The sequence below is a fragment of the Rhinoderma darwinii genome, unplaced genomic scaffold, assembly GCF_050947455.1.
Source record: "Rhinoderma darwinii isolate aRhiDar2 unplaced genomic scaffold, aRhiDar2.hap1 Scaffold_507, whole genome shotgun sequence".
In the NCBI taxonomy this organism is placed as follows: Eukaryota; Metazoa; Chordata; class Amphibia; order Anura; family Rhinodermatidae; genus Rhinoderma; species Rhinoderma darwinii.
In genome coordinates, this window is record NW_027464054.1 from 197,157 (window position 1) to 206,131 (window position 8,975).

At 52.2% G+C, this 8,975-nt stretch overlaps 4 non-coding genes across 4 annotated transcripts; all 4 read left to right on the plus strand.

Annotated features, from left to right (window-relative positions):
• The first annotated feature begins 889 nt into the window (after positions 1-889).
• On the plus strand, positions 890-1,080 carry LOC142720820 (U2 spliceosomal RNA). Its single transcript, XR_012873586.1, has one exon. It is a non-coding gene; the product is annotated as a U2 spliceosomal RNA (small nuclear RNA).
• A 1,296-nt stretch (positions 1,081-2,376) lies between these two features.
• LOC142720821 (U2 spliceosomal RNA) lies at positions 2,377-2,567 on the plus strand. The gene has a single exon (XR_012873587.1). It is a non-coding gene; the product is annotated as a U2 spliceosomal RNA (small nuclear RNA).
• Positions 2,568-3,835: 1,268 nt separating this feature from the next.
• LOC142720822 (U2 spliceosomal RNA) lies at positions 3,836-4,026 on the plus strand. The gene has a single exon (XR_012873588.1). It is a non-coding gene; the product is annotated as a U2 spliceosomal RNA (small nuclear RNA).
• A 1,280-nt stretch (positions 4,027-5,306) lies between these two features.
• On the plus strand, positions 5,307-5,497 carry LOC142720823 (U2 spliceosomal RNA). The gene has a single exon (XR_012873589.1). It is a non-coding gene; the product is annotated as a U2 spliceosomal RNA (small nuclear RNA).
• The last annotated feature ends 3,478 nt before the right edge of the window (positions 5,498-8,975 follow it).

Below are 8,975 nucleotides of genomic sequence, written 5' to 3' on the forward strand. Positions count from 1 at the left end.
CAATAAAGCAGCCCGCCCGCTCGCCTGCCCGCCACAATGGACCTACCTGTGTACACTAGATGGATGTGATGGAATGTACTGTCGTCCCTACATTTCAAGAAGAAGTAAGAATTGCAGTTGCAACAAAGCCTTGCTTGCCTACAAAGAGAGCAGCAATTTGGATTTGTTACTATGTTACCTAGAAGAATAACAAACTGTGCAAGGATGGAGGTTGTAGGAGCAAGGAGAAGTTGTCTGTAAAGTTGGTGGATGCCTATTTTCCATTTTGCAGTCCCTTGTCTCCCTCTTGTGGCCTCCTGGAGGCAACTAGCTGTGCAAAAAAAAGACAGCCTGGCGGCCGGCTGTTGCAGTGTTGCCCTCTCAGGCAACACTGAGTGACTGACTGAGCCTCACCGTCTTATATAAAGTTCAGACGGAACTTTGCACGTGTCATAGTGGAGCCCTCAGGATTCCAGAGCCAGCTTTCTGACATCATAATGGGGCCTCAGAGATAAAAGCCTGGGCCCAGGCAGTGTTGGTCAGTGCTGCTCAGCAGGCAGCACTGGACTGGACTGGATTACAGCTGATACAAGGTGTGAAGGAACAAGGGGTGGCTGTGGGCATGCACTTGCTGCCGCTGCCAGTGTTTATCTGCATGGCAGCAGGGCATTTGGGCGTTGCCAGGAAGGCGTTTTTATGTAGATTCCTCCTCTTTCAGCACTGCATTGTGGTGCAAGCAAAAGAAGCAAATCCTGTCTGGCTTCCTCTCCGGCCTTTATTCACCTCCCGTGTAGCTGTGAGTGTGTGAGCCTGCAGGGCCCCATGGAATTGCCTAGAAGTAGGCTGAATCGCTGCAAGGGCTGAACAGCAGTATCGGGCAGGCTCGGGCAACGCGCGGCCCGTTCGGGTTATCGCTTCTCGGCCTTTTGGCTAAGATCAAGTGTAGTATCTGTTCTTATCAGTTTAATATCTGATACGTCCCCTATCTGGGGACCATATATTAAATGGATTTTTAGAACAGGGAGATGGAAATAGAGCTTGCTCTGTCCACTCCACGCATTGACCTGGTATTGCAGTATTTCCAGGACCGGTGCACCCTTTCCTTATGTGTTGACTAAAAGCAGATTCCAAAAGTGTTTTTTGTCTTTGCTATTGTTTCTGTCTTTCTGAAGGGATCTCCCCTTTTAATCCCATTATTTCAACACCTGTTGGACAATGCATGAGTGATAATGAGCTCATTGATTAAATGCAATTAATGAATAGATTGCCACCTCTTGTTGTGTGTCGTCTGTGTTTCTGTGTTTCCGGCATTTCACATTGGAACACCTCATTCACCTTCCTTGTCTTCTCTCCACCCTCCCTTTTAGGTAAGTTAAAGAGCTGCACCTGAGCCAGCCACTGATTGATTGATTGATTGATTGATTGATTGATTGATTGATTGATTGATTGATTGATTGATGCAGCACAACAGTCAAATAGTGGAGTGGAGTAGGGGAACAGCAAACAGCCAATAAAGCAGCCCGCCCGCTCGCCTGCCCGCCACAATGGACCTACCTGTGTACACTAGATGGATGTGATGGAATGTACTGTCGTCCCTACATTTCAAGAAGAAGTAAGAATTGCAGTTGCAACAAAGCCTTGCTTGCCTACAAAGAGAGCAGCAATTTGGATTTGTTACTATGTTACCTAGAAGAATAACAAACTGTGCAAGGATGGAGGTTGTAGGAGCAAGGAGAAGTTGTCTGTAAAGTTGGTGGATGCCTATTTTCCATTTTGCAGTCCCTTGTCTCCCTCTTGTGGCCTCCTGGAGGCAACTAGCTGTGCAAAAAAAAGACAGCCTGGCGGCCGGCTGTTGCAGTGTTGCCCTCTCAGGCAACACTGAGTGACTGACTGAGCCTCACCGTCTTATATAAAGTTCAGACGGAACTTTGCACGTGTCATAGTGGAGCCCTCAGGATTCCAGAGCCAGCTTTCTGACATCATAATGGGGCCTCAGAGATAAAAGCCTGGGCCCAGGCAGTGTTGGTCAGTGCTGCTCAGCAGGCAGCACTGGACTGGACTGGATTACAGCTGATACAAGGTGTGAAGGAACAAGGGGTGGCTGTGGGCATGCACTTGCTGCCGCTGCCAGTGTTTATCTGCATGGCAGCAGGGCATTTGGGCGTTGCCAGGAAGGCGTTTTTATGTAGATTCCTCCTCTTTCAGCACTGCATTGTGGTGCAAGCAAAAGAAGCAAATCCTGTCTGGCTTCCTCTCCGGCCTTTATTCACCTCCCGTGTAGCTGTGAGTGTGTGAGCCTGCAGGGCCCCATGGAATTGCCTAGAAGTAGGCTGAATCGCTGCAACGGCTGAACAGCAGTATCGGGCAGGCTCGGGCAACGCGCGGCCCGTTCGGGTTATCGCTTCTCGGCCTTTTGGCTAAGATCAAGTGTAGTATCTGTTCTTATCAGTTTAATATCTGATACGTCCCCTATCTGGGGACCATATATTAAATGGATTTTTAGAACAGGGAGATGGAAATAGAGCTTGCTCTGTCCACTCCACGCATTGACCTGGTATTGCAGTATTTCCAGGACCGGTGCACCCTTTCCTTATGTGTTGACTAAAAGCAGATTCCAAAAGTGTTTTTTGTCTTTGCTATTGTTTCTGTCTTTCTGAAGGGATCTCCCCTTTTAATCCCATTATTTCAACACCTGTTGGACAATGCATGAGTGATAATGAGCTCATTGATTAAATGCAATTAATGAATAGATTGCCACCTCTTGTTGTGTGTCGTCTGTGTTTCTGTGTTTCCGGCATTTCACATTGGAACACCTCATTCACCTTCCTTGTCTTCTCTCCGCCCTCCCTTTTAGGTAAGTTAAAGAGCTGCACCTGAGCCAGCCACTGATTGATTGATTGATTGATTGATTGATTGATGCAGCACAACAGTCAAATAGTGGAGTGGAGTAGGGGAACAGCAAACAGCCAATAAAGCAGCCCGCCCGCTCGCCTGCCCGCCACAATGGACCTACCTGTGTACACTAGATGGATGTGATGGAATGTACTGTCGTCCCTACATTTCAAGAAGAAGTAAGAATTGCAGTTGCAACAAAGCCTTGCTTGCCTACAAAGAGAGCAGCAATTTGGATTTGTTACTATGTTACCTAGAAGAATAACAAACTGTGCAAGGATGGAGGTTGTAGGAGCAAGGAGAAGTTGTCTGTAAAGTTGGTGGATGCCTATTTTCCATTTTGCAGTCCCTTGTCTCCCTCTTGTGGCCTCCTGGAGGCAACTAGCTGTGCAAAAAAAAGACAGCCTGGCGGCCGGCTGTTGCAGTGTTGCCCTCTCAGGCAACACTGAGTGACTGACTGAGCCTCACCGTCTTATATAAAGTTCAGACGGAACTTTGCACGTGTCATAGTGGAGCCCTCAGGATTCCAGAGCCAGCTTTCTGACATCATAATGGGGCCTCAGAGATAAAAGCCTGGGCCCAGGCAGTGTTGGTCAGTGCTGCTCAGCAGGCAGCACTGGACTGGACTGGATTACAGCTGATACAAGGTGTGAAGGAACAAGGGGTGGCTGTGGGCATGCACTTGCTGCCGCTGCCAGTGTTTATCTGCATGGCAGCAGGGCATTTGGGCGTTGCCAGGAAGGCGTTTTTATGTAGATTCCTCCTCTTTCAGCACTGCATTGTGGTGCAAGCAAAAGAAGCAAATCCTGTCTGGCTTCCTCTCCGGCCTTTATTCACCTCCCGTGTAGCTGTGAGTGTGTGAGCCTGCAGGGCCCCATGGAATTGCCTAGAAGTAGGCTGAATCGCTGCAACGGCTGAACAGCAGTATCGGGCAGGCTCGGGCAACGCGCGGCCCGTTCGGGTTATCGCTTCTCGGCCTTTTGGCTAAGATCAAGTGTAGTATCTGTTCTTATCAGTTTAATATCTGATACGTCCCCTATCTGGGGACCATATATTAAATGGATTTTTAGAACAGGGAGATGGAAATAGAGCTTGCTCTGTCCACTCCACGCATTGACCTGGTATTGCAGTATTTCCAGGACCGGTGCACCCTTTCCTTATGTGTTGACTAAAAGCAGATTCCAAAAGTGTTTTTTGTCTTTGCTATTGTTTCTGTCTTTCTGAAGGGATCTCCCCTTTTAATCCCATTATTTCAACACCTGTTGGACAATGCATGAGTGATAATGAGCTCATTGATTAAATGCAATTAATGAATAGATTGCCACCTCTTGTTGTGTGTCGTCTGTGTTTCTGTGTTTCCGGCATTTCACATTGGAACACCTCATTCACCTTCCTTGTCTTCTCTCCGCCCTCCCTTTTAGGTAAGTTAAAGAGCTGCACCTGAGCCAGCCACTGATTGATTGATTGATTGATTGATTGATTGATTGATTGATTGATGCAGCACAACAGTCAAATAGTGGAGTGGAGTAGGGGAACAGCAAACAGCCAATAAAGCAGCCCGCCCGCTCGCCTGCCCGCCACAATGGACCTACCTGTGTACACTAGATGGATGTGATGGAATGTACTGTCGTCCCTACATTTCAAGAAGAAGTAAGAATTGCAGTTGCAACAAAGCCTTGCTTGCCTACAAAGAGAGCAGCAATTTGGATTTGTTACTATGTTACCTAGAAGAATAACAAACTGTGCAAGGATGGAGGTTGTAGGAGCAAGGAGAAGTTGTCTGTAAAGTTGGTGGATGCCTATTTTCCATTTTGCAGTCCCTTGTCTCCCTCTTGTGGCCTCCTGGAGGCAACTAGCTGTGCAAAAAAAAGACAGCCTGGCGGCCGGCTGTTGCAGTGTTGCCCTCTCAGGCAACACTGAGTGACTGACTGAGCCTCACCGTCTTATATAAAGTTCAGACGGAACTTTGCACGTGTCATAGTGGAGCCCTCAGGATTCCAGAGCCAGCTTTCTGACATCATAATGGGGCCTCAGAGATAAAAGCCTGGGCCCAGGCAGTGTTGGTCAGTGCTGCTCAGCAGGCAGCACTGGACTGGACTGGATTACAGCTGATACAAGGTGTGAAGGAACAAGGGGTGGCTGTGGGCATGCACTTGCTGCCGCTGCCAGTGTTTATCTGCATGGCAGCAGGGCATTTGGGCGTTGCCAGGAAGGCGTTTTTATGTAGATTCCTCCTCTTTCAGCACTGCATTGTGGTGCAAGCAAAAGAAGCAAATCCTGTCTGGCTTCCTCTCCGGCCTTTATTCACCTCCCGTGTAGCTGTGAGTGTGTGAGCCTGCAGGGCCCCATGGAATTGCCTAGAAGTAGGCTGAATCGCTGCAAGGGCTGAACAGCAGTATCGGGCAGGCTCGGGCAACGCGCGGCCCGTTCGGGTTATCGCTTCTCGGCCTTTTGGCTAAGATCAAGTGTAGTATCTGTTCTTATCAGTTTAATATCTGATACGTCCCCTATCTGGGGACCATATATTAAATGGATTTTTAGAACAGGGAGATGGAAATAGAGCTTGCTCTGTCCACTCCACGCATTGACCTGGTATTGCAGTATTTCCAGGACCGGTGCACCCTTTCCTTATGTGTTGACTAAAAGCAGATTCCAAAAGTGTTTTTTGTCTTTGCTATTGTTTCTGTCTTTCTGAAGGGATCTCCCCTTTTAATCCCATTATTTCAACACCTGTTGGACAATGCATGAGTGATAAAGAAGAGGCTGGACGCAGCTGCAGGCTTAAGGGAAGCCGACATGACCGTCCTGGTAGGGAAAGGGTTAATGTTACGAGGTCAGGGAAAGTTGAAGGAGCTGAAGGAGGGACGGGGAGGAGTTAAGGGGGGCGGGGGGGCCGTTACTGCGCTTCCCGCTGTTTCTCGGCATTGAGCCGGAAGCAGCGGGAGGAGTAACACACAGTAAGCAAAGCTCCCCGTTGCCCGGTTTTTTAGTAATGGCAGAGGCCTTGATTTTAGAGCGGCTGCGCGCCGCTGCTGTGCACCACGGTCCCGGATGGCTGGAGGAGACCGTGGCTGCATTAACGCGGATCCCGGACGCCGTTTCGCCACGTCGGGCACGGCGTTCGGGGTCTGTTGTAAGGGACAGGCTCCCCTCCCCCGGCCCCCCTACGAGCATGGCTATGGCGGCGGGGGGGGAGTCGGCAACAACCGCTCCTGCGCTGGGCAGGCAGAGAGCGGTGGCAGGGGTGACGGCGATGCAGGCTGTGTCGACCCGTCCCTCTCGGCGGTCCCGACCTCCAGAGCGCCTTAGTCCGGAGGTAGTCCCGCGGACACGGCGTCGCAGAGGGAGCCCGATCCCGGACGCTGCAGGCCAGGCAGCTGGGAGGACCGCCCCTTCCCAGGCCCTGCGTCCTGGCAGGAATCCCAGGCCGCGACGGGGTCCGGCGGTAAGCAGGGAGTCGCAGGCCGGGCTCCCTGTCACCCCTCCCCCATCAGATGGAAGATGTCGAGAGCAAGGTACGGCCGCCCCGCATGGTGATGTTCCGGCCAGGGGGCAGGCTTCGTCAGGATCGTCTAGACGGACGACTAGATCTGCAGCGACGTCGAGGCAACAGGTCCGGTCGGAAGTCTGGGTCCCGGCGGTCGGGCGGCAGGTTGCCGGCCCATCGGTCAGCGCGTCCTCATCCCCTTTCCGAAGATGTCGTTGGGAGGGACAGTCGTCGGCGAGAGAAGAACGGGAGGAAGGTGAACTGGACGTCTATCGTCGAGGTCAGGATGGTCCGGCTGACGGGAACACAGCGCCTGTGCAGCCCGGTGAGTGTATAACTCCATTATTGTCTTATCCAGCGATTTTTATGTCGGGTGTCGGCAGGGGGGCTGCTAGCATAGCATCGGGGGCCGGTAGTGGCGCGGGCGGACGCGACGGAGCGGGTTTGGCAGATTTAGTGGGTTGCTTACGGGAGCTGGTGGGGCGCCTTGATAGGGCCGCGGCGCCGGTTGTAACGGAAGTGTCCCCTGCGGTAGTTTGGGAAGGCCCCAGGGACGTGGGATCGTTGCAGGCGCGTCCTGTGGTGGCGGTTAGAGAGGCGGTCGCGGTGTCGGTGCAGACTGAGGCACAGAAGGACGGCGATCGAGTGCGCATGGACGATCGTGCTCGGGGGGAGGTGTATGTTTGTTTTGAGGGTCCGTTGGGGGCGCATTTAAAGCAGGAGGTGCGTGATCGGATCTGGAAAGATGAATACGTTGAAATTTTTTCTCTCTTGCCGCTGGCTAAATTCAATTTGGATAAGAGCAAGCGGGATGAGAGTAAAAAGGACGAGGAGGAACGGCGGCGGTATAGGCTTATCCCGCAGACGTTCGTTAATTGGTCGCAGGCGTTCGCCATATTGGCTAGTGTGATAGGGGAAAAGGCGCCGGAAAATTGTTCGGCGTTATTTTGTTATTTTGATGCTATTGGGGAGGCTCATAGGGCGTATGGGGGTCAGGCGTGGCTGCGATATGATGAGCAATTCCGTCAGCGGAAGGCGGTTCGGCCGGCGATTCGGTGGGACCAGAAGGATATTGCTCTCTGGTTACGGGTTACGGCTCCGGTTAGGCAGCCCTTTCCCGGGAGCGGTGGCCAGGGAGGCCAGACTAGTCAGAGTGGACCAAGCGGCGGGGGAAAGGCGGGGTTTTGCTGGCAATTCAATGAAGGCCAGTGCAAGTTTGGGGCCACGTGCAAGTTCAAGCACGTGTGCTCCGAGTGTAATGGTGCATCACACGGGGCGGCAAAATGTCTGCGGAAAAAGAGGTCCGGGAACCAGCACGGGGCTGGTCAAGGGGGTGTCGCCGGTGAGGGTGGAAAGGATGGCCCCTTATCTAAATGAGTATCCGGATAGGGCGGCAGCTAAGTTGCTTTATGAAGGGTTTAGTGTTGGTTTTGTTATTCCTCCGCCTCCTTATGAGGTTCCGGTTACGCGGAGAAATTTAAAATCGGCTTACTTGCATGCGGAAGTCGTGTCGGAAAAGTTGTTAAAAGAAGTTTCGTTGGGGCGCATGTCGGGGCCATTTGTGGAGTCGCCGGTAAAAGATTTAGTTGTGTCCCCTTTGGGTATTGTCCCTAAACGCGAGCCCGGAAAGTTTCGTTTGATTCAACATTTATCGTATCCCAAAGGTTCGTCGGTAAATGACGGGATTGATCACGAGTTGTGTTCCGTAGTTTATACCTCATTCGATAAGGCGGTGGGGTTAGTGCGGGCTGCGGGTCCGGGGGCGCTGCTAGCAAAAACCGACATCGAGGCGGCGTTCAGGTTGTTGCCGGTCCACCCAGAAAGCCAACGGCTGTTGGGTTGTTTTTGGAATGGGGCCTTTTACGTGGATCGGTGCCTTCCGATGGGGTGTTCTCTTTCTTGTGCATACTTCGAGGCGTTTAGTAGCTTCGTGGAGTGGGTAACGAGGGGAGTATCCGGGGTCGATTCGTTGATCCATTACTTAGATGATTTTTTGTGCGTTGGCCCGGGGGGTTCGCCGGTTTGCGGTAACTTGCTTCATGCCCTGCAGAAGGTGGCGAGGGATTTTGGGATCCCTTTGGCGCCGGAAAAAACGGAGGGCCCGGTAGCGACGATTTCTTTCTTGGGAATCGAAATTGACTCGGTGGCAATGGAGTGTCGGCTCCCGGCGGATAAGTTGGGTGCTTTGAGGCTGGAGGTGCGACGGGCTTGTAGAAGGAAGAAAATGTCGCTGAGGGAGCTTCAGTCGCTGCTGGGGAAGTTGAATTTCGCCTGCCGGATTATGCCGATGGGGAGGGTGTTTGGTAGAAGGTTGGCGGCGGCAACGGCGGGAGTGCGGGCGCCGCATCATTTTGTGAGGCTCAAGGAGGAGCACCGAGCTGATCTTCAGGTTTGGGATGACTTCTTGGGCCAGTACAATGGTCGCTCGCTATGGATGGCCCCAGCGCAGGATACGAGTGATCTGAATATTTTCACGGATGCGGCTGGGGCGGGTGGCTTTGGAGCTTACGGGGGGGGTCCGTGGTGCGCAGGTCAATGGCCGGCTAGCTGGGTGTCCAGTGGATTGACGCGGAATCTGGCCCTGCTCGAGCTGTTTCCCATCGTGGTGGCGGCTACC